Source organism: Hemitrygon akajei, chromosome 3 (genome assembly GCF_048418815.1).
Source record: "Hemitrygon akajei chromosome 3, sHemAka1.3, whole genome shotgun sequence".
Lineage (NCBI taxonomy): Eukaryota > Metazoa > Chordata > Chondrichthyes > Myliobatiformes > Dasyatidae > Hemitrygon > Hemitrygon akajei.
Genome location: NC_133126.1, coordinates 11,828,833 through 11,853,765, shown reverse-complemented (window position 1 = coordinate 11,853,765; position 24,933 = coordinate 11,828,833). Strand labels below are relative to the sequence as shown.

At 42.7% G+C, this 24,933-nt stretch overlaps 1 long non-coding RNA gene across 1 annotated transcript; it reads left to right on the top strand.

Moving 5' to 3' along the window:
* On the top strand, positions 1-24,576 carry LOC140723145 (uncharacterized). Its single transcript, XR_012097822.1, has 3 exons — positions 1-70; positions 9,363-9,570; positions 24,451-24,576. It is a non-coding gene; the product is annotated as an uncharacterized lncRNA (long non-coding RNA).
* Positions 24,577-24,933: the final 357 nt, after the last annotated feature.

Genomic DNA, 24,933 nt, shown 5'->3' with positions numbered 1-24,933 from the left:
GGTCTGCTCAGTCTCCCCTCCATACCAATCCTCTATCCCAGGAACTCATCTGGTCAAACCTCCATTGGCGGTGAGTACAACCTGTTTACACAGTCCGCAATTACAAATCACGGTTCGACTCTTTCCACTGTCTGTAAGGAGTCTCTACGTTCTCGCCGTGACTGCGTGAGTTTACTCTGGGTGCTCCAGTTTCCTCTCGCATTCCAAAGTCATACTGTTAGGGGTAAGGTTAATGAACTGTGGAAATATTATGTTGGCATCGGAATCGTGCTGAAGCTTGTCGTCTTCCCCAACACAAACCTCAGGCTTTGGGTCTGTTGGTCGTTGATGCAAAACGACACATTTCACTGTATGTTTTGATGCACATGTGACCAATAAAGCTAATCTTTAGGTCAAACATTTAAATCAGCCATGATGGAATGACAGAACAAACTCAATGAGCCAAATGGCCTAATTCTGCTCCTATGTCTTATTGTCTTTGATAGGGAAACCAGACTAATACACAATACTCCAGGTATTCATCACTCCTACTCTATATAATTCCAATAACCCAACTTTATTCTTGTGCTCAAAGTCTCTTCAGTAAAGGCCACATGCTGCTTGCCTTCCAATTTGCTTGCACAGCCTGATTTGAGTAAAGAAAACCAAAGGATAATCTTCCATCATTTGAAAAACAATTTTGCTGTAATCTGCTGGAGAATCTTATCAAGTTGAACAGCAATTCTGTGGCGATAGGAATTGTTGATGTTTTGGGTTGAAACCTTGAAACAGGACTTCATCGAAATATTGCATTTTCCAAGGATGTGGCTTTCATTTCCAAGACATCAGAGATGTCCTCCTCTTCAAAGAATGGGGCTTCCCTTCCTCCACTATTGATGCCGCCCTCGCCCGCATCTCCTCCATTTCCTGGACATCCATGCTCACCCTGTCTTCCCACCATCTTAACAGCGATAGAGATCCTCTTGTCCTTGCCTATTTTCCAATGAGCCTGTGAATCCAACACCACATCCCCTGCAACTTCTGCTATCTCCAAAGGACTCCTACCACCAAATATATCTTTACCTCCCCCACCGTCTCAGCTTTGCACAGGGATCACTTGCTCCATAATTCCTTTGTCCTTACATTCCTGCAAATAGCTAAAGTGCTACACCTGCCATGTCCCTTGTCCCTCATCTCCATTCAGGGCCCCAAACAGTCCTTCATAATTAGGCAACACTTCACCTGCAAAACTGCTGGGATTGTCTACTGTGCCCGATGCAATCTCCTCTACATTGGTGAGACCTGTTGTAAATTGGAGAACCGTTTCTTCGAGCACCTCCACTCCATCCACAAAAATCATTTCCCATTCCCATTCTGACATGTCAGTTCATGGGCTCCTCTTGTGCCACAATGAGGCCACCCTTAGGGTGAAGGAACAACACCTTATATTCCATCTGGGTAGTCTTCAACCTGATGGCATGAAAATTGATTTCTCCATCTGATTTAAAAAATCCCACCCCTTCCCCTCTTCTTCTATTGTCCATTTTGGCCCCTTTTTCACACCTGCCTATCTCCTCCCCCCTGAGTCCTCTCCTACTTCTCTTTCTTCTATGGTCCACTCTCCTCTCCAATCAGATTGCTTCCTCTGCAGCCCTTTACCTTTCCCACCCACCTGGCTTCACCTATCACCTTCCAGCTAGCCTCCTTCCAGTCCCCAACCTTTTTATATTGTTGTCTTTACCCTTCCTTTCCACAACAGTGAAATGCGGCATTTGTGTTAACAACCAACACCACCAAAGAGTCTGTTGGGGGCAGCCCACACATTCCACATGCTCAACGTGTTTGCAGAACAACACCAGTAAACAACAGAATGACAGCAACAACAAAAACAAACCTCTTACCTCCCTCCTACCATCCCACACACCCTCAAACACACAAACAGTGCACTAACCCCCAGGACAGGCCTCCAGCCTCCAGTGGACTCAATTGAATTGTACCTGCAACTTCTCCAGTAAGCTCTCACACTCACAGACCCAGAGCCACAGCCATCCCAGACCCAGAGCTACGGCCATCATAGACCCAGAGCTATGACCATCCCAGACCCAGACCCAGAGCTATGGCCACTGAGCCTTGACTCTCAGACCTGTTCTACCTTTGGGCTTTGATCTTTGGTATCAACCCAAGGACTCGCCATTGATCACAGATGAGTACCCTGAGCTCCAGACCAGACTCACCGATAATGGGACCACAAACCCTAGGCCTTGTATTCTGGTCTCACCAACTCATGTACCCAGGAGGTCACCGACCCTCATATGTCCAGCCTGCATGGAACTCTAACCCCAGAACCCGCGGGAGTTCAACTTTCATCCCAGGGGTATGAACACAGAGCTCCAGGAGAGGGTTCTGCACTGTTAGAGATGCTATATTCTCAATCAAGTACTAAATTGAGTTCCCATTTAGAAGGATATAAATGACTCTACCTCACTCCTTTGAGAGCTAGGGATTTTGTTTTTGTTATTTTATTTAGGGATACCGCACGAACAGCACTTGGCCACACTGTCCAGCAACCCACCTATTTAATCCTAGGCTAGTCACTGGACAATTTACAATGAACAACTAACCTATGAATTGGTGTGTCTTTGGAATGTGAGAGAAAACTGCAGCACCCGGAGGACCACCACGCTGTCCCAGAAAGCACATACAAACTTCTTGTGGAATGCGCTGGAATTGAACTCCGAACTCCAGCGCCCTAAACTGTAATAGGATCACACTAACTGCTACACTACCATGGTGCCCTCTCATGTCCTGGCCAATTTCCATCCCTCACTCATCATTAACCTCTAAGAGGATCACAACCTTGTTGTGGCTTGGAGGACTGCGTGCCTCAGTGACCCAGAGAGTGACTGTATGTTGTCTGGAGTCGGGGCATTATGCTTTGGCTCCTTGTAGGGTCACCCATGCCAAACAGGTCAGAGGGTAGATGCCAGACTAAGAGTGGTCCAGTGGTCCTCCAGGTTCGGTGGTTCAGCTCAGGGCTAACAACCCCGACTGGTAAAAGAAACTGTTACAGGAACAGCAGTGAAGAATCTGAATGTGACCCTGAGTCTTCACCCTGGACTTGCTTGACTGACAGTGGTGAAAACCAAAAGGGAGTTACTGACATGGTGAAGGAAGCTCTGAACACTGCCAGAGATGGGGGACCTTCAACGCTGCTCTAAATGCCAGTGATATAACGGGCAGTAAGTAAGTAAGTAAGTACCGGTAATCATCTTTAAATAGTGAAACAAACTATCCAGCCATTATCATATTCTGGTTCAGGGGAGCTTGCTGTGTGCAGATTAACTGCAATGTTTTCTTTGTTACAAGAGTGATTACGCTTCAGAAATACTTCACCAGCTGCTGAGTGTTTTAGGACACTTGGAAGAGACAGGAGAAGTGTTAGAATTCTGCCTTTTTATCAAGCATAAAGCACTTCAGCTGATGAACTCTTGCATGTATTCATATCATTACCTACACACAGTAGTAAGCGTTGTGTTAAAATGTCGCTATGTCCATTTTGTTTTCACATCTGTATCCCGTCTATTAATATTCTAAGCTCAAAGTTCAAAGTAATATCACCCGTCACACCAGAACACAAGATCATGGGAGCAGGAGCAGGCCTCTTGGCTCCTCAAACTGTGACATCATAACACACACAAGATACTGGAGGAACTCAGCAGGACTGATGAAGGGTCTTGGCCCAAAATATTGACTGTCTTTCCCTCTCAGTAGATGCTGCCTGACCTGCTGAGTTCCTCCAGTATTTTGTGAGTGTGGCTCTGCATTTCCAGCATCTACAGAATCTCTTGTGTTGCAATTTGCTGCTCCTTCATACAACAGAATTGCGGCTGAACTGCCTCAGGCCTCATCTCCTCTTCTGTGCCACTTCATTACAACTCTGTGTGCGTGTGTGTGAGGGATGAAACGGCTGGAGTGTCAGCAAATCAATGTATTGAAACACATCGGCTGAGGAGCAAAGATTCACACACTGCTCAGCAAACCAGAGTGATCATACAGTTCCTGTGCCAGTAACTAGTGCCAAAAATGAGGACACTAAAAGTCAGCGATGAGAAGAGAGTTAGAAAGTCCTTAGAACAAGCTGTCATTGTGAAATCCTTTTGGTGTCAAAGCAGAGATAGAATCAAGAATGGGAGGATGCTGCCAGATCTCAGAATAAAAATAATCTCCTTATAGAACTTCCCAAACTTTAGACATGTAATACTGCTGAATGCAGAATGTTAGCTTACAAACATTCAATTAGGATAAAGGAAATGTGATCAGGGAGGATGAAAACTCAAAATAAAATGCTGGAAGTAGGCTGTGAGTTGATCAGATAAAGACAGATGAGCCTTTTCAGCAAGGCCTTGGCTTTCAGGAACAAAACATCGTTCCTTCATGCCTGGACAAGGATTGCAAGTAAATTGAAGGTGGCTGAGTGTACGGCAGTTCTGGTTGTTAATGAAAGACTCGGATTTTTGCTAGAAAAATTAACTGACTCTGAGAAGGTGATGGAAAAGTCCATTCAATGTCAAGAATTGCTAAATCAGAGCATGGAACTGATTACCACAGCCTTCAAACCTCAAGAAGCAGTAAGACAGTCCAATGGAGTGAAGAAGGGTTGTCACAGTTAATGGTTAGCATGATGCTATTTCAGCTAGGGGCATTGGAGTTCAGCGTTCAATTCTGGCATCCTTTTTAACAAAGTTTATACGTTCCTCCTGTGCGCATATGGGTTTCCTCTGGGTGTTCCGGTTTCCTCTCACATTTCAAAAGATGTACCTGTTAGTAGGTTCATTGTAAATTGTCCTGTGATTAGGCTAGGGTTAAATTGGTGAGTTGCTGAGCACCACAGCTTGGTGGGACCAGAAGGGCCTGTTCCATGTTACCTCTCTAAATAAATAAATACATAAGATTATGTGTTTTTAGTTAAAAATCTGTGGAGGTTTTATTATGTCGCAATCTTGAAATCTCAGGAACTGATCATTTAAAACAAGTTACAAACATGAGAAAATCTAAAGATGCTGGAAATCTAAAGCAACACACACACAAAACTCTGGAGGAACTCCAGCAGGTCAGGGAGCATCTATAGAAAATAGGAAACAGCCGAGTTTCGGCCCAAGCCCCTTCTTCAGGACTCTTGTTGTTAATGTACAAGCAATGGGCTTGTGGGAAAATAGTGTAAAATTAGTAGCCCACTAACACAAATGCCATATTAATTTTTTTTAAAATCAAATACTAAAGAACAGACACAAAGGCATTGGTTACATTTACCCAACTCGGCAACTGCAAGTTGAAGGGGGAGCAATAACAGTCAAAAAATAAAAGCAAAAAAGGCAGTTGAAAGGTGTAACACACAAAATTTTGGAGGTACTCAGCAGGTCAGGCAGCAGCTATGGAGGAGAATCAACAGTCAACGCTTCATGTTGAGGTCCTTCATCGGTACTGAAAAGGAAGGGGAGAAAAAGTCAGAACAAGAAAGTCTGAGAATCAGAAAGAGTAGAAGCAGGGTGGTGATAGGTGAAGCTGGGTGAGGGGAGAAAGGTGATTGGGTGGGGGAAGGGATGAAGTAAGAAACTGGGAGGTGATAGGTTGAAGAGGTAAAGGGTCATAGAAGAAAGAATCTGATAGGAGAAGAGAGTGATCCATGGGAGGGGCACCAGAGAGAGGTGATGGACAAGGGAGGAGAAGGAGGCCCTGACATCACTGGCTGGGAAGTTGTTGGAATCAACACGTATAACAAGCTGGAGGAACTCAGCAGGTCCGGCAGCATTCGTGGAAACGAGGAGTCAACGTTTCGGGCCGAGACCCTTCGTCCCTCGCATTAGGAAGGACCTTGGCCCGAAACATTGACTCCTCGTTTCCACAGATGCTGCCTGACCTGCTGAGTTCCTCCAGCTTGTTGTACATGTTGATTTGACCACAGCATCTGCAGTGTACTTTGTGTTTACTAGTTGTTAGAATCAATTGTTAGGGATGAGATTACTGAGTACCTGGAGGCACATGACAAGATAGGCCAAAGCCAGCATGGTTTCCTGAAAGGAACATCCTGCCTGACTAACCTACTGCAATTTTTAAACAAAATTGCAAGCAGGACAGACATAGGGGATGCAGTAAACGTGGTGTACTTGGATTTTCAGAAGGCCTTTGACAAGGTGCTGCACATGAGGCTGCTTAGCAAGATAAGAGCCCATGGAATTACAGGAAGTTACTAGCATGGGTGGAGCATTGGCTGATCAGCAGAAAACAGAGAGTGTGAATAAAGGGATCCTGTTCTGGCTGGCTGCTGGTTACGAGTGGAGTTCCACAGGGGTCGGTGTTGGGTCCGCTGCTTTTTATGATGTATGTTAATGATTTAGATGATGGACTATGGGATTAATGGATTTGTGGCTAAATTTGCCAATGATACAAAGACAGGTGGAGGAACGGGTAATGTTGAGGAAACAGAGAGCCTGCAGAGAGACTAAGATAGATTAGGGGAACGGGCAAAGAAGTGGCAAATGAAATACAATGTTGGAAAGTGTGTGGTCGTGCACTTTGGTGGAAGAAATAAAAGGACAGACTATTATTTAAATGGGGAGAGAATTCAAAATGCAGAGATGCAAAGGGACTTGGGAGCCCTTGTACAGGATATCCTAAAGGAAGCGTGATCAAGGAGTAAAGTGGCTGGTGGTGACTGGAAGAATTGGATCAGTCCATGATTGAATGGGGGAGCAGACATGATGGGCCGAATAGCCTACTTCTGCTCCTGTATCTTATGTTCTTACGGTCTTCTGGCCCGGCATCCCATCTATTTAACCCTAGCCTAATCACAGGACACCTTACAATGTGTAATTAAGCTACAAACCCGCATGTCATTGAAACGTTGAGGAAACTGGAGTACCCAGGGGAAGCTGGTGCTCACAGGAAGGACGCATGTCTCACAGATGGCATTGGAATTGAACTCTGAGCTTCTGATTCCCCGAGCTGTAATAGTATCACACTAATTGCTGCGTTACTGTGGTGCCACAAAGAACTTGAAGAATTAGATGCCTCCCCAAACATTCCTGCACCATTATTAGCAGTTGTGGGCATGAAAATAACATAGTATGCCCAACAGAAATTATTGAGTGAAATTTGTCCCTGAACTTTATGGCTTGGGAGAGCAAAATGATATCAGCTTTTTCATCCTGCCAGTGGATTAGCTGTGACAGTGTTGGTGGTAACCCTCCTTTTGTAAGAAGTCAAGATTCATGATTGTTTAATGTCATTTCCAGTACACAAGTTTAGAAGAGAACAAGATCATTGTTACTCCAGATCGGATGCAGCACAAACAAAAACAGTAAGATAAAGAACACAATAATTAAAAAAAACATTATAAATATAAATACATAGGGTAGCTTATAGGTACATAGATTGATTTAATGTCCATAAAGTGATGCTAGGTACAGGAGTGTCTGTACATAAGGTGACTCTGACAGGAAATGAAGTAGTGGTGATGGGGGGGGGGGGGGGGGGGCTGTGGAATGGTAGATTAGTGGGTGAAGATGACTATCAGCCTTACTGCTTAGGGAAAGTCACTGTTTTTGAGATTAGTGGTCCTGGCATGGATGCTATGAGCCTCCTCCCAGATGGGCATTGGACAGACTATTCACGAGCAAGAATCAGGGTGGGTGGGATCCTTCATGATACTGCTGGATTTTTTCCAGCATCTTTCTGTATGTACTTTATGTCCTTGATGGTGGGGTAGGTTGGTGCCAGTGGTATGTTGGGTAGTTTGGACTACCCGTCCTGTCCGCCACACAATTAGAATGCACTTTACTACGCATCTGTAGAAAGATGTAAGCATGGATGTGCACAATCCAGCTGTCTTTAGCATTCTCAGGAAGTGGAGCCGCTGGTGAGCTTTCCTGATTGTGAAGGATGAGTCCATCCTGGCATGTTCCTTCCTCAATGCCTGTCTCTGTTGAGTCAGCATGAAGATACAGCAAAGGACTGCAGATGTTTCAAGTTCATTTGGAAAGCTGGTATAGATATAAGGAGTTTTCAAACACATGGTACCTCATTTTCTTCCAGTCGTGATTGCTGTTTGGATTTTTGTCTAAACTATAACATTAAAAGGAAAATAGAACAACTCAGAGAATTTTGTACTATTTTGTCTTTTTAAAAATTTCTGAATCGGATTCAGGGTTAATATCACTTATATATGTTATGAAATTTGTTATTTTGCGGTAGCAGAACATTGCAAGACAGAGTAATAAAAAGTCTATGAATTACAATAAGATATATATGTGTGTGTGTGTGATCCTGTAATATACTGTGTATATATTTTATATATATTAAATTAGTGCAAAAAGAGAGCAAATAAATAGTGAGGTAGTGTACGTGGGTTCATTGTCCATTTAGAAATCGGGGTGAAAGCTGTTCATGAAATGTTGAGTGTGTATTTTTAGGCTCTTGTACCTCCACTTTGATGGTAGCGATGTGTAGAGGACATGTTCTGGGTGATGGGGGTCCTCAATGGTGGAGCAAGGCGCACAACGTGTTGGAGGAGCTCAGCAGGTCAGGCAGCATCTATGGATGGGAATAAACTTTTGACGTTTCGGGCCAAGACCCTTCAGTGCTGAAGAAGAGCTTATTGTTCATAGCCCAAAGATGTGGCATTGACAATGCTAGTAGATGCACCAAACCTATGTCGCCTTTTCAACAACGGAATAGTTACACAATCCAATAGCATTACTAAAATAACTAATTAATGAATTAATATAGGTAACTTCAAAATTATTGCGGGCAGAACATAAATTTGGATCTTTGGATGTTAACCCATGTTTGCAATTAAATCATGCTTGTTTATTTTCTTAAACTGGACTTTTATGAATTTGCATGTAGTTGATGAATGCATGCAAATTGTCTAGTATGCAAATAAGAAAAAAATCTGCAGTTGATGAAAGTCAAGGTAACACACACAAAATGCTGGAGAAACTCAGCAGGTCAGGCAGCATCTGTGGAAAACCGCAAACAGTCGATGTTTTGGGCCGAGACCCTCATCAGGACTGGGGGGAAAAAAGGATTAGAAGTCAGAGTAAGAAGGTGGGGGGTGGGGAGAAAGAAGTAAAGGTAGTAGATGACAGGTGAAACCGAGAGAAGGGGAAAGGTGGAAAAAAAAGAGCTGGGAAGTTGATTGGTGCTGTGGTAGTAAGTCTGGGTGAGCACATGGTCAAAGAGTCGGAGAGTAACAGAGATCACAGAGGGGGAGCAATGATGCTGCCTGGCCTGCTGAGTTCCTCCAGCATTTTGTGTGTATTACTATCTATTATGTAATACTCATGATCATAAATATTTAATTAAAATATAATCTTTATCATCAGGGACTCTCACCATGCAGGACATGCTCTCTTCTGTCTGCTGCCATCAGGAAGGAGGTACAGAAGCCTCAGGACTCTCACCACCAGGTTCAGTAACAGTTATTACCCCAGAACTATCAGGTTCTTGAACCAAAGGGGATAACTTCACTCACCCCAACAGTGAACTGTTCCCACAACCAATGGACCTACATTCAAGGACTCTTCATCTCAGGTTCTCAATATTTATTGCTAATTTATTTATTATTATTATTAATTTATTTTTGTATTTGCACATTTGTTGTCTTTTACACATTGGTTAAACACACAGTGGGTGCAGTCTTTCATTGATTCCATTATGGTTATTATTCTATTATGGACATTGTGTATGCTCACAAGAATCATCTCATGGTCATATATGTACTTTGATAATAAATTTACTTTGAACTTTGAATTTTATTATGATAGTGTAATTTATTTTATTTTACTTAAAGATACAGCACGGAACAGGTCCTTCCAGCCTAATGAGCCACACTGCACAGCATCCACGTATTTATTCCTAGCTTAATTGAAGGAAAATTTACAATGACCAATTCACCTACTAACCAGCCCCAAGCATAATGGAGTCTCACTTACTGCTATGCTTCTGCGCCCCACTTCATCCCTATATCTTAGGAAAGTTCTACACACACACACACACACACACACACACACACACACACACACACACACACACACACACACACACACACACACACACACACACACACACACACACACACACACACACACACACACACACACACACACACACACACACACCTGGAAAAAGGGTCTCAGCCCAAAATGTTGACTGTTTATTCACTTCCACTGACGCTGCCTGATCTGCTGAGTTCCTCCAGCATTTTGTGTGCATTGCTTAGGTTTACAGCATCTGCGGAACCTTTCATGTTTATGTATACAATTTTATGGTTTTATCTATGTATGGTTTTTAACAAAGCATATTCACAAACATATTTTCCGATTGTATTCATTTATATTGTTTTACAAAAATATGCAATCAAATGTATATATTGTGAAATTGTATCTGTTTGCATATCTTATAAAGGTATATACAGTAATCATTACAATCCAATTTTCTTATGAAGCCATTGCTGTACTCAGAGGAAAATTAGCTTGGTAATTTTAAGGGTTTGGGACTTGTGCTGGAATAGATATCCAAATATCCTGCGTGTGTTTCCACAATTCAAGAACAGCAACTTCCTGAACTAACTTGTAGTTTTAAAACTGTAATCTTGCAACAGCACTGCAACTAAAAGGAAGAACTAAAAATAAACTCCTTCTTATTAGCATTTCACTGCTCTAAATTCTTCTTTGTTTAAAAAAAATCTTCACAAATCAGTATGCACCGTCCTCCCAGAATTGTGGGTCAATTGAAATCCTTACAAGATAACGAGCCCACGAATATCCACCCCCAGTCACACAGCCACAAGCCATTGTTTCTTTATTTGCTTAATTTGCCTGTGCTGATGGCATGCTGCAGCTCCCACAATGTTAAAGAATCCATCCAGCTTGCTTCCTCCAGTACCATAATTACGAATAAAAACCTGTCATTGTGCATTGGTCAATTATGTGCCACTGGCAGAGAGAACTTGTTAGGCATTCATCTGGAGAGAGCTCTGTCTTAAAGGGCCATCAGCTTTTCTGTCTGGCGTGCAAAAAAAAATCATAGCTTGGATGTTTGCAGTATAATCTTTGGAATTCATGTTTTAGGGAGTCTCAAACTGCATAATCATCATTTCAATAGTAGCTTCATGTCTGTGTGATGCAGCTAAATGAGAAAGTTTTGGTTGTTGGTCGAAAGGAATGGCAGCAGATTTCCAAGCGTCCCATGTGTATCATGGGAAATAATTCCAAAAATGTTAATGGCGTCCAAAGTGATTTAATTCTTTTTATATTCATTTTTTTGGGGTCTGGGTATTGTCATCAATGCAAATGTTTTATTGTCTATTCCCACCTACACACATTTTTCCTCACCTATCACTCCTTCCCTTTTCCCCCCACCTTCTTATTCTTGCTTCTGCCCCCCTTTCTCTTCACCATCTACACCTCGGACTTCAACTACAACACAGAGTCTTGCCATCTTCAGAAGTTTTCTGATGACTCTGCCATAGTTGGATGCATCAGCAAGGGAGATGAGGCTGAGTACAGGGCTACGGTGGGAAACTTTGTCACATGGTGCGAGCAGAATCATCTACAGCTTAATGTGAAAAAGACTAAGGAGCTGGTGGTGGACCTGAGGAGGGCTAAGGCACCAGTGACCCCTGTTTCCATCCAAGGGGTCAGTGTGGACATGGTGGAGGATTACAAATACCTGGGGATACGAATTGACAATAAACTGGACTGGTCAAAGAACACTGAGGCTGTCCACAAGAAGGGGCAGAGCTGTCTCTATTTCCTGAGGAGACTGAGGTCCTTTAACATCTGCCGGACGATGCTGAGGATGTTCTACGAGTCTGTGGTGGCCAGTGCTATCATGTTTGCTGTTGTGTGCTGGGGCAGCAGGCTGAGGGTAGCAGACACCAACAGAATCATCAAACTCGTTCGTAAGGCCAGTGATGTTGTGGGGATGGAACTGGACTCTCTGACGGTGGTGTCTGAAAAGAGGATGCTGTCCAAGTTGCATGCCATCTTGGACAATGACTCCCATCCACTCCATAATGTACTGGTTAGGCACAGGAGTACATTCAGTCAGAGACTCATTCCACCAAGATGTAACACTGAGCGTCATAGGAAGTCATTCCTATCTGCGGCCATCAAACTTTACAACTCCTCCCTCAGAGTGTCAGACTCCTAAGCCAATAGGCTGGTCCTGGACTTATTTCCACTTGGCATGATTAGCTTATTATTATTTAATTATTTATGGCTTTATATTGCTATATTTCTTCACTATTCTTGGTGCGGCTGTAATGAAACCGAATTTCCCTCGGGATCAGTAAAGTATGTCTGTCTGTCTTCCTTTCCAGACCTGATGAAAGGTCTCAGCCCAAAATGTTGACTGTTTATATGCTGCGTGACTTGTTGAGTTCCTCCAGAATTTTATGTGTTGTTCAAGATTTCTAGCATCTGCAGAACCTCTAACTTTATAATTCGTTTTCTCACTCTCTATGTCAATCACATTTGGAGTGATAGACTATGGAAAGAGGCTCTTCAATCTCCCATTAACTACCCACCTGTGCCACTCTCATTTCATTCTTACTACATTCCATAAGGCTATAAGATATAGGAGCAGAAGTAGGCCATTTGGCCCATTGCATCTGTTCCGTCATTCAATCATGGGCTGATCCAACTCTTCCAGTCATCCCCACTCCCCTGCTTTCTCCCCATACTCTTTGATGCCCTTGCTAATCAAGAACCTATCTATCTCTGCCTTAAATACACCCAATGACTTGGCCTCCACAGCCGCTTGTGATAACAAATTCCAGAGATTTACCACCCTCTGACTAAAGTAATTTCTTCACATCTCTGTTCTAAATAGATAGATAGATAGTTAGATACTTTATTCATCCCCATGCGGAAATTCAACATTTTTTCCAATGTCCCATACACTTGTTGTAGCAAAATGGACGTCCTTCAATCTTGAAGTCGTGCCCTCTTGTACTAGACTCCCCTACCATGGGGAATAACTTTTGTCATATCTAATCTGTTTGTGCCTTTTAACATTCGGGATGTTTCTGTGAGATCCCCACCCCCCCTCATTCTCCAGAACTTCAGGGAATTCAACCCAAGAGCTGCCAGATGTTCCTCACATGGTAACCCTTTCATTCCTGGAATCATTCTCGTGAATCTTCTCTGAACCCTCTCCAAAGTCAGTATATCTTTTCTAAAATAAGGAGCCCAAAACTGCACACAATACTCCAAGTGTGGTCTCACGAGTGCCTTATAGAGCCTCAACATCATATCCCAACATCATTCCTATCAGCTCCCCAGTATTCTGCCATTCACCTGTACACCAGGCACTGTTCCCTCATGGCCATGCTGTAACTGAAACGCTCCCATGCACATAACCTTTGTTGCCACGCAGCTAGAATTGTTTTTTTTTGTATAATGTTTTATTAAAATGCCACATAGTTTTCAGGCCAGGTAAAAATTTCCTGCTCAGACCAATGGTTGGACCACGCACCTATAAAAAAAATTGGAGGGAATGTTGACAGCAGGGATGATTGATAACAGTAAGTTAATCAGTCAGCCCTTTGGACTGAGGGATGAAATTGGAATACCAAAAGAGAAACCCATTTGCTTAAATGGAGAATCTGTAAAACTCCAAATGAGCAGAGCCAGAGGTTAGAATCGAACCTGTGTTACTGGATCAGTAAGGCAGTGGCTCTGCCAGCTGTGTGGCATCGTAAGTTTGGAGAGTCCTGCATGACAACTTAAAATAAAAGTGTGTCTGCTGTACTGTAAGGTATTTTGATTTTCCTTTGGGCATGGAGCCTCTGGGAGGATGTTAATCACATCTTTAAATAAATTATAAAATGCTGCACTGTTGCTGAGCACTAACTATTACTTCACATGTCCTGCGGGCGGTGAAAGTACTAATTAAATCCTTAAATTATTATTGTAAATAAACTTATTCTAAAATTGTTGAGTATTTGTGGGAGCTGAGATGATTTTCTTAGGATGATTTGAGTTATAAATTCTCAGTCAGGTCCTCATTTTTACTGTAAAGCATAGAAATATTTATTCATGTATCCCGATGATTAGTGCCACTATAAAGTTCTATGTCACGGTTAATTGATTTGTATAATTCAAAGAGCTGAAACAATTCTGTCCTTGCAGAAGGCATTATCTTACCTGAATGCTGCTTTCTTCATTGTATGTGCTCGAGAAATGAATCCTGTCAGATCAAGCTTCTCTTGGATTTAGATCTGGCATCATGGAAACTAGAGAAAAGCCACCATCAATGAAAATTGAAAAACGGCCGATGTAAGAAACCTAAAATAAGAAAATACCCAAACACTCATCAGGTCAAACTGCATCTATGGAAAATGAAACATAATTAATATAAGCACAAGAGATTCTGCAGATGTTGAAACTCCAAAGCAACAGGCAAACTGCTGGAGGTACTCAGCAGGTCAGTCAGGATCAATGGAACAGAAGAAGAAGCTGAGACCCTTCATCAGGACTGGAAATAAAGGGGGAAGATACCAGAATTCGAAAGTGGAGGGTAGGGGCAGGAGTGCAAACTAAAAGGTGATAAGTGAAGCCAGGTGGGAGGGGGTAGGTGGATGAAATAAGAAGCTGGGAGGTGATAGGTGGAAAACGCAACGGGCAGAATAAAATGGAATCTAATATTTCAGTTCCAAGAGCCTGGGAAGGAATTCTTTGAACCATCACCATAATGTGAACCGAACTATTTCTACCCAATGGATTATTACTGTGATGGATACTGTGGTCAGATTTTCAGTAACAGAACCAGTTCACCACTTGGTGTGGAGGCTTAGTGGAAGCTCATGACGACCTGTGAAGAGACTGATTGCTTTTCTCGATTCAGAGTGTACAGGGGGGCATGAACCTGGCCAATGTCCACTTCCCACCATGACTGCACGGTTTGTTATGTTATTTCACATCTCAGCACCAACCAGATTTATCTGGGTCTGGGGGCAAGTCAGAATGGATACAGGCAACACGTTGTCTTACCTGAGGGATGTCAATGAACCAACCAGGTCACCAGTACTGATTCCACCATTTCTTGTTGAACTCTTCACATTGAAATTCACCTGTTGACGGGACTTGAACTCATGACACAAAGTCAATACGCCATTCTTTCAAATAACAAACCAATAAGCTTACCAACATTCTACCATTCCCTTTGCCGACGATGGTTACCTATACATAGACACAGGTCACTAAATCATTCAACCTGTAGATTATCCCTAATGTTTACAAACACTACAGGGGAAAGTGAAGAATCCATCAGGATCTTGCCCAATTCATTAATTACATCTATTCATCACAAAAATCAAGTTGCTGTGAAGTACACAGGGCCCAGAAACAATGCTGTTGGTCTTTGGGGTAATTTGCCCACTGTGTTTTGAAGCTCATCATTTGCCAGACCCAGATCACTTATCAGGCCTAGAAGGAATAGGAAATCCACAAAGATTTCACAGTTCAAAGTATATTCACTATCAAAGTACATATATGTCACCGTATACAACCCTGAGATTCACTTACATGTGGGCATATGCAGTAAATCCGAGAAATACAACAGAATCAATAAAAAACTGCATCCAACAGGATGGATAAGCAACCGACTTGCAAAAAATAACTGCAAGTGCAAAAGAAAAAAAAAAATATCGGAAAGTTGGATGAAGAGTTCTTGAATGTGAGTCCATTGATTGTATAAATAGTTTAGTGATGGAGTTAGTGAAGTTATCCCCTCTGGTTCAAAAGTTTGATGGTTAAGGGGTAAAACTATTGCTGCTCCCTGCACCCACGCTGAGCTCGTCAATTTCATCGACTTTGCCTCTAACTTTCACCCAGCCCTCAAATTCACTTGGTCCATCTCAGACACTTCTCTCCCCTTTCTCGATCTCTCGGTCTCCATCTCTGGAGATAGACTGTACGTTGACATCTTCTATAAACCCACTGACTCCCATAACTACCTTGATTATACCTCTTCCCACCCTGCCCAATGCAAAAATGCCATTCCCTATTCCCAGTTCCTCTGTCTCCGTCGCATCTGCTCCCAGGATGAGGCTTTCCATTCCAGGACATCTCAAATGTCCTCTTTCTTTAAGAATCGAGGTTTCCCTTCTGCCGTTATCAATGATGCCCTCACCCGCATCTCCTCCATTTCCCACACTTCAACCCTCACCCCATCCTCCCGTCACCACAACAGGGGCCGTGTTCCCCTTGTCCTCACCTACCACCCCACCAGCCTCCGGATCAAGTATATTATCCTCCGCAACTTCCGCCACCTTCAACAGGACCCCACCACCAAGCACATCTTTCCCTCTCTACCCCTCTCTGCTTTTCGCAGGGATCATTCCCTCTGCGACTGCCTGGTTGTGGTGAACTAGATATACCTGTCTGACTGCTCCTGTGGCTCCTCCCACAGACCCTGCTGACTGCTCCTGTGGCTCCTCCCACAGACCCCTGTATAAAGGCGACTGTGGTCTGCTGCTCTCCCTCATTTTCCCAGGATGTAGTGTTGTTCTTCAGTCAATAAAAGCCGATATCTCACTTCCTAAGTCTCAGCGTGAGTTATTGATGGTGCATCACTGGTCCACACGTCCCTCCCCACAGATCTCCCACCTGGTACTTATCCCTGCAAGTGTAAGTGCTACACCTGTCCCTACACCCCCCCTCTTACCACCATTCAGGGCCCCAAACAGTCCTTCCATGTGAGGCAACACTTCACTTGTGAGTCTGTTGGGGTAATCTATTGCATCCGGTGCTCTCGGTGCAGCCTCCTCTACATCGGCGAGACCCGACACAGATTGGGGGACCGCTTCGTAGAGCACCTCCGCTCCGTCCGCCACAACAGACAGGATCTCCCAGTTGCCACCCACTTCAACTCTGCTTCACATTCCCATTCGGATATGTCCATACATGGCCTCCTCTACTGCCATGATGAGGCCAAACTCAGGTTGGAGGAGCAACACCTGATATACCGCCTGGGTAGTCTCCAGCCCCTTGGTATGAACATCGAATTCTCCAACTTCCGGTAATTCCCTCCCTCTCCCTTCCCCCATCCCACTTCCATTTTGCCTCGTCTTCTAGCTGCCTATCACTGCTCTCATGATTCTGTCTTCTTCTACTACCCATAGTGCTTTCCCCTTACATTCCTTCTTCACCTCTTTGGCCTATCCCCTCCCTGCTTCCCCTCCCCAATCCCTTGATCTTTACTCTGATTGGTTTTTCACCCTCCCCCCACCTTCTTTATAGGGCCCCTGCCCCCTCCTTCTTCAGTCCTGATGAAGGGTCTCGGCCCAAAATGTTGACTGCTCATTTCAACGGGTGTTGCCCAACCTGCTGAGTTCCTCCAGCGTGTTTGTACGTGTTGATTTGACCACAGCATCTGCAGTGTACTTTGTGTTTAAAACTGTTCCTGAACCTGGTGGTGTGGGTTCTGAGGCTCTTCTACCTTCTTCCTTATGGCAGCAGTGAGAAAGAAGCACGTCCTGGGTGGTGGGGTTCCTAATAATAGATGCTGCTTTCCTACGACAGTGCTCCATGTAGATATGCTTGGTGGTGGGGAGGGCTTTGCCCATGATGGACTGGATCATATCCACTACTTCTGTAGGATTTTTCATTCAGTGCTTTCTTGTTTCCAAACCAGGTTGTGATGCAACCAGTCAATAAAATGTGAAGTTTCTGCCGGCTTAGGTTACACACCATTTCTGCAATCAGTATACCTTTTCAAACGTTTCAGGAATCCATCTGTAAATCTTCTTTTCCTGCTGTATTATTACCAAACAATTGGAGTTTGATTTGATATGGAATATTACCCAACACTTTGACAAACTTCCATCAAAGCACAGTGGAGAGTATTCTGATTGCTTGTATCACAGACTGGTATGGAAACACCAATACACAAGCATGGAAATGTTTACAGAAAATGATAGTCTGACTCACTTCTCGCTACTACCAGAGAGAAGGATTAGGACAAACACCGCCAGGTTCAGAAACAGTTATTACCCTGCAACTATCAGGCTCCTGAACCGGTGTCAATCACCACTAATATGAACTGATTCTATGACCTACAACTCATGTTCTCAGTGTTTATTTTTATTTGCACAGTTTGTCTTCTTTTGCACATTGGTTGTAGGGCAGCCTTTATTTATGTATAGTTTTCCACAAATTTCCATTGTATTTCTTTCTTCTTGTAAATACCTGCAAGAAAATGAAATTTAAGGTAATATATGGTAACATATGTGCGCTTAGGTTCATAAGACATAGGAGCAGAATTAGGCTATTAGGCTTCAGGAGGGCACAGAGCAACCACTCCCCGCTGAACATCGATGGCTCCTCAGTAGAGATCGTAAAGAGCACCAAATTTCTGGTGGAGAATCTCACCTGGTCCCTCAACACCAGCTCCATAGCAAAGAAAGCCCAGCAGCGTCTCTACTTTCTGCGAAGGCTGAGGAAAGTCCATCTCCCACCCCCCCCCCCCCCCCCCCCCATCCTCATCACATTCTACAGGGGTTGTATTGAGAGCGTCCTGAGCAACTGCATCACTGCCTGGTTCAGAAATTGCACCATCTCAGATCGCAAGACCCTGCAGCAGATAGTAAGGTCAGCTGAGAAGATCATCGGGGTCTCTCTTCCGGCCATCACGGACATTTACACTACACGCTGCATCCGCAAAGGAAACAGCATTATGATGCACCCCTCATACAATCTCTTCTTCCTCCTGCCGTCTGGGAAAAGGCTTCAAAGCATTCAGGGCTCTCACGACCAGACTATGTAACAGTTTCTTCCCCCAAGCTATCAGACTCCTCAATACCCAAAGCCTGGACTGACACCTTGCCCTACTGTCTTGTTTATTATTTATTGTAATGCCTGCACTGTTTTTGTGCACTTTATGTAGTCCTGTGTAGGTCCGTAGTCTAGTGTAGCTTTCTCTGTGTTGTTTTTTTTTACAGTCTAGTTTTTGTACTGTGTCATGTAACACTATGGTCCTGAAAAACGTTGTCTCATTTTTAGATAGATAAATAGATAGATAGATAGATACTTTATTCATCCCCATGGGGAAATTCAACTTTTTTCCAATGTCCCATACATTGTACATGTTACTATGCACTGTACCAGCAGTTATGGTCGAAATGATAATAAAAGTGATTTGATTTGACTTGACTTGACTATTTGGCCAATAATGTCTGTTCTAACATTAATCACGGCTGATATATTGCTCCTCTCAATCCTATTATCCTATCTTCTCCCTGTAACCTTTGATGCCCTTCCCAGTCAAGAACCTATCAACCTCTGCTGTAAGTATACCTGATGACTTGGTCATTGATAATAAATACTTGGAGTGCTGAACTTGTAAAATAAAAGATCATACTTCTATTTCAGGATGGCGGGACAATTCTCCACAGAAAGGATTTAGTCTGTGTGTTTCAAAAGTATACCTCATTCACACAATGAGCATCTGAAAACCCAATAGTTAGGTCACTAAAGGAATCTGATTCTCTTAAGGATTGCAATAAAGATTCATAAGTATAGCTTAGTAAGTGAAGAACAAGGACACGTGTGACACAAGATTCCTCACCTCTGTTGTATCCGAGACTTTGGTGAGGGTACAGAAGAGGTTTGCCAGGATGATATCTGAATTAGATCTAAGGAGAGCCTGGACACACTTGGGTATTCTGTGTAGCGGTGAAGGCTGAGGGGACATTTGACAGAGAGTAGATAAGACTATGGGAGCAATAGATAGAGTAGATAGCCAGTACTTTTTCTTTTGCAGGTTCAAAATGTCTAATACTCAGTCATTCGTTATACGCTGTGTCGTATTACATGGACAATCATGGTCTTTCCATGAGCATGATTGTTCTTGGGAACTTTTTCGACAGGACTGATTTACTATTGCCTTCTTCTGGGCAGAGGTGTGAGGAGCAGAGTCTCTGCCTTACATCTCCAGTGAGCCATGTTCATTCCAGTGCGGTCTGTGTGGTGTTTTCACTTTCTTCCTGTGACGATCACCATTTCCTCTGAATGCGCTGGCTTTCCTCCACATCCCAGAGACACATGGGCTGGTAAGTCAGTCAGCCACTGTAAATTGCCCCTTGTGTAGCTGGGTGGTGGAATTCAAAAGGGGTTCAGATTCAGAATCAAGTTTAATATCATTGGCAGATGTTGTGAAATTTGTTGTTTTGCTGCAGCAGTACAATGCAATGCATAATAATAAAACTATAAATTACAATAAAAAATATGTCATCATTGTCTTCATCATTATGTGCAGTGGCATATGACAGACGTTGGTGATCATGGTCTATCCGTGACCATGATTGTTCTTGGCAAATTTTTCTACAGAAGTGGTTTACCATTGTCTTCTTCTAGGCAGTGTGTTTACAAATGGGTGACCCCGGCCATTATCAATACCCTTCAGAGATTGTCTGCCTGGTGTCAGTGGTCGCATAACCAGGACCTGTGACATGCACCAGCTGCTCATACGACCATCCACCACCTGCTCCCATGGCTTCACGTGACCCTGATTGGGGGCTAAGCAGGTGCTACACCTTGCCCAAGGGTGACCTGCAGGTTAGCAGAGGGAAGAAGTACCTAACACCTCCTTTGGTAGAGACCTATCTCCACCCCGCCACCAATCTAATACAAGAAGGGCATGAATGTAAGGTGAGAGAGGGTAAGTTCAAAGAAGATGTAGAGAGGAAGTTTTTTACACAGAGAGTGGTAAGTACCTGTAATGAACTGCCTGTGGTGGTGGTGTAGGCAAATACGATCGAGGTGTTTAGAAGGATCTTCGATAGGCTCATGAATGTGCAGAGATTTGAGGGAAATGGACCTCATGTAGGCAGAAGGAATTAGTTTAGTTAGGCATTTAATTACCAGTTTAATTTGTACTCCACAACTTTATGGACAGAAGAGCCATTCTTGTACGGTACTCTTCTTTTGTCTCAAGAAGCTCACCTCTAATTTATGTTGTACTTCATTGAATGTGGCCTTTATTGAATGATGCTAGGCTCTTTTCTCACTGCTGCCATGAGAAAGAAGGCACAGGAGCCTCAGAGCTCACACCACAGGTTCAGGAACTGTTATTACCCCTCCACCAGAGGAGATAACTTCACTCACCCCAACATTGAAATGTTCCCATATCCTATAAACTTACTTCCAAGGATTCTTTATCTCATGTTTTCAATGTTTATTCCTTGTTTTTTCATTTGTATTTGCACAGTTCATTGTCTTTTGCACACTGGCTGTTTGTCCATCCTGTTGGGCGTGGTCTTTCATTGATCACATTGTGTTGCTTGGGTTTGCTGTGTACGTGTGCAAGAAAACAAACCTCAGGGTAGTGAATGGTGACGTGCAGTACATGTACTTCAATAATAGATTTACTTTGAACTTTGATTATAGGCAAGGCCATCATACCTAGTTGCACTTGAACAGGTGGAGAGCCATCTTTTTGAGCCATGGAGTTCTTCTGGTGAAGATCTTCCTACTGCCTTTTCAATAGCCAGATTCAGGATAATGCTTGGGGAAGATTTGAAGATTTGGGGATATAGTCTTCAGGCCAGGATAGGACTTATAGGAGCAGCTGATGGCGCTGTGCTGACAGTCCTATAAATGTGCTTCCTTATTATTTTTACTGATAACGGTTGTGTATGGGAAGACATTACAAAGGAGGCATGGCGGGGCCTCTACTTGTTTAGAAGTTTGCACAGGTTTGGCATGTCATCTAAAACTTTGAAAAAACTTCTGTAACTGCACAGTGGAGAGTATCCTAACTGGTTGTATCATGGCCTAGTATGGAAATTCCAGTTCCCAAGAATGAAAAGCCAACAAAAAGTAATGAACACAGTCAAATCCATCACAGGAAAAGCCATTGAGCACATGTCCAAGGAACACTGACACAAAAATAACAGCACCCCACTATCCAGATCATGCTCTCTTCTTGCTGCTGCCATCATGATGGAGGTACAGGACCCTGAGGTCCTACACTACTAGTTTCAGGAACAGTTATTATCCTTCAAGCATCAGGCTCCTGAACCAGAATGGATAATGTCACTCGTCTCAACAATGAAATGATTCTGCAGACTATGGACTCACTTTCCCTGTGCCTATTGTCTTGTTTATTATTTATTTTAATGCCTGCACTGTGTTGTGCACTTTATGTAGTCCTGGGTAGGTCTGTAGTCTAGTGTAGTTTTTTCTGTGTTGTTTTTACGTAGTTCCATGTAGTTTTTGTATTGTTTCATGTGGCATCATGGTCCTGATTGTCTCATTTTTACTGTGTACTGTACCAACAGATATGGCTGAAATGACAATAAAAAGTGACTTGACTTGACTTGAAGGTCTCTACAACTCATGTTCTCAGTATTATTTTATTATTATTATTGTATTTGCACAGTTTGTTTTCTTTTTCATATTGATTATTTGTTCTTCTTGTTTTGTGTGTAGTTTGTCATTATTTCTATTGTACATCTTTTTTCTACTATGAATGCCTGCAAGAAAATGAATCTCAGGGGTGTATATGGTGACATATATGTACTTAAATAATAAATTCACTTTGAACTTTGAGGTGCTGCTGGAGTAGCTATGGAAAATAATGGTGGTACATTTATTGGTTAAAGAAGCATAAATATAAAGGGTAGGATTTTCTAATAACAAAGTGTCTTTAACCCATTATGCACAAATATTTTGGTGCAAACCAAGCTTTTTGCCTGAGGTGACATTAAACTGAAGTGGCTTCGGAATGAGGGAAGCCTACACTTGCACTACTGTGCAAGCAATCATCCCTGCAGCACAATAACCCAGTGGGTGTTGTGTGCCAATCCCACAAATTAATAACTACCTTTTAAAACACAACATCCATGTTGCAGGTTGGAGATAAAGGCAGGAGAATGGATTTATACTGGAGAGGATATACAAAAATGAATGTCTTTGGAGAGTAAAAATGACTTCTGATGAATTTGTAAATGAATTTCTCAATAAAAGTTAGTGTCTTCACTTAAAGTTTAAATTCAGTTTATTGTCATTCAACCGTATACATGGGTACCACCAAACAAAACAATGTTCCTTGGGACTAAGTTGCACAACACAGTACACACAGAACACATGCAGTAATATTACCACACATAAATTTAACTCTATTGATACTCGTTAAAATAACAAATAATAACATGCATTCCTATCACAAGTTAAGAAGTAAATAGTATATCTCAACTGATGCTTCATGAGATGAGATCTGGATGGTGGTAGGGGGTTCAGTAGTCGCACAGCCAGAGGGATGAAGCTGTTTCTCATCTTAACAGTTCTTGTCCCACTGCTACAGTACCTCCTGCCTGATGGTAGGGGGCCAAAGAGATTGTTGGATGGATGGGAGGGATCATTGACAATGCTAAGGGCCCTGCATATGCAGCACTCATTATTATAGAGCTGTTAATATATTTTCTAATTTATAAGAACTTAATTGAGATACAGCGTGCTGATCCGCAACTCCCAATTTAACCCTAGCCTAATCACGTGACAATTTACAATGACTGATTAACCTACTGACCGGTAGGTCTTTGGACTGTGGGAGGAAATCGGAGCACCCGGAGGAAATCCACGCTGTCACGGGGAGAACATACAAACTCCTTACAGGCAGCAGTGGGAACATGTAAGAATGATAAAATTTTAAAACAGGTTGCTTGGTTTCAGTTAAGTGAATGACACCAACTTCTTCTCTGAAATCCTTTCAAAATTTCATCAGAACTGACCAAAGCGCTCAGTTACTGAGAAGACTTTATACATCCTGAAAGCATTCAGAAACTGTAAACTTGACATGTGATTTTCTTTTATATTCCCGTCAATAAAAGATCTTTACTTTAAATTGTGAGGATTACAGAATAGATTAAGTCAGCTGCACAGACATAATGGTTTACAGACCTTTGAAATATAAGGTACAAAGATGAAGGGTTGTTTGGAATTTTCTAAATATTTTGAGGTGGGCTATAAACAGACGGAGAAATTCCTCCTTTTTTCTGCTTGCTGCAGGCTAGGCTTTGAATGCCGCCCTTTATTGATGATAGCCTAAAATCTGACAAATATTTTTTCTTCTCGACGTTTATAACAAGATTCCTCTCAAACATCAGGGGATTTAAGGGGCACAGGAGTGGGGGTGGGATTAGCTGGTAAGGTTTATCACCATGCACCTGCAACATGTGGAGGGTTTTAAGCATACAAGCCATGGTAGATGTGAAGTGGTGCTCAGTAGAACAAAGTGAAATGGAAGTCCTTTAAGGAATCTGGGTAACTGACCTCATGTTGGCCAACTGGGAAATGTTACAGAACAGTTCCTCCCTCAAAGGGAGCTGGTCTAAGTACTGTAGTCAAATTTCAAAAAAAAGATGGTTGAACAAACTATAACAATGTCTTACTTCTTATCTGACAGATAGACAGAATGGAACCTCAGGGACTGAACAGCAAGAGGATCTTTGACTGCTGAAAGACTTCTGATACCTTTCTAATTTCACATTTGACATCTTTCATGTTACTGTACATTGTGTAAGGGATCTCGGTACCTCAAAGGAGACATACAGTAGGTATTCTAAAGCGGACATTTGACCCCTGATTAAAAGTTGCAAGATGTCTTACAAATACCTTAGGTGCAATTCCTGGAGCGAGATACTGAAGGATAGATTCTTGTTTATACATCACTGCTTATGTTTTTTTTTAAATCTTTACTAAAAAAGCCTTACAGCCCATAAAGCAATATTGAAATATAGTCTCTGTTTTATTGTAGGAAGTTTATGCACAACATACTGCTATAAGCACAAGTGTCATACCTCACAATAACCTGCCCTTGTGAGGATAACATCCTTGAAGCTTTCATCGGTCAGGGTCGATCATGGATGTTGTGTCCTTGCTGTCTAGA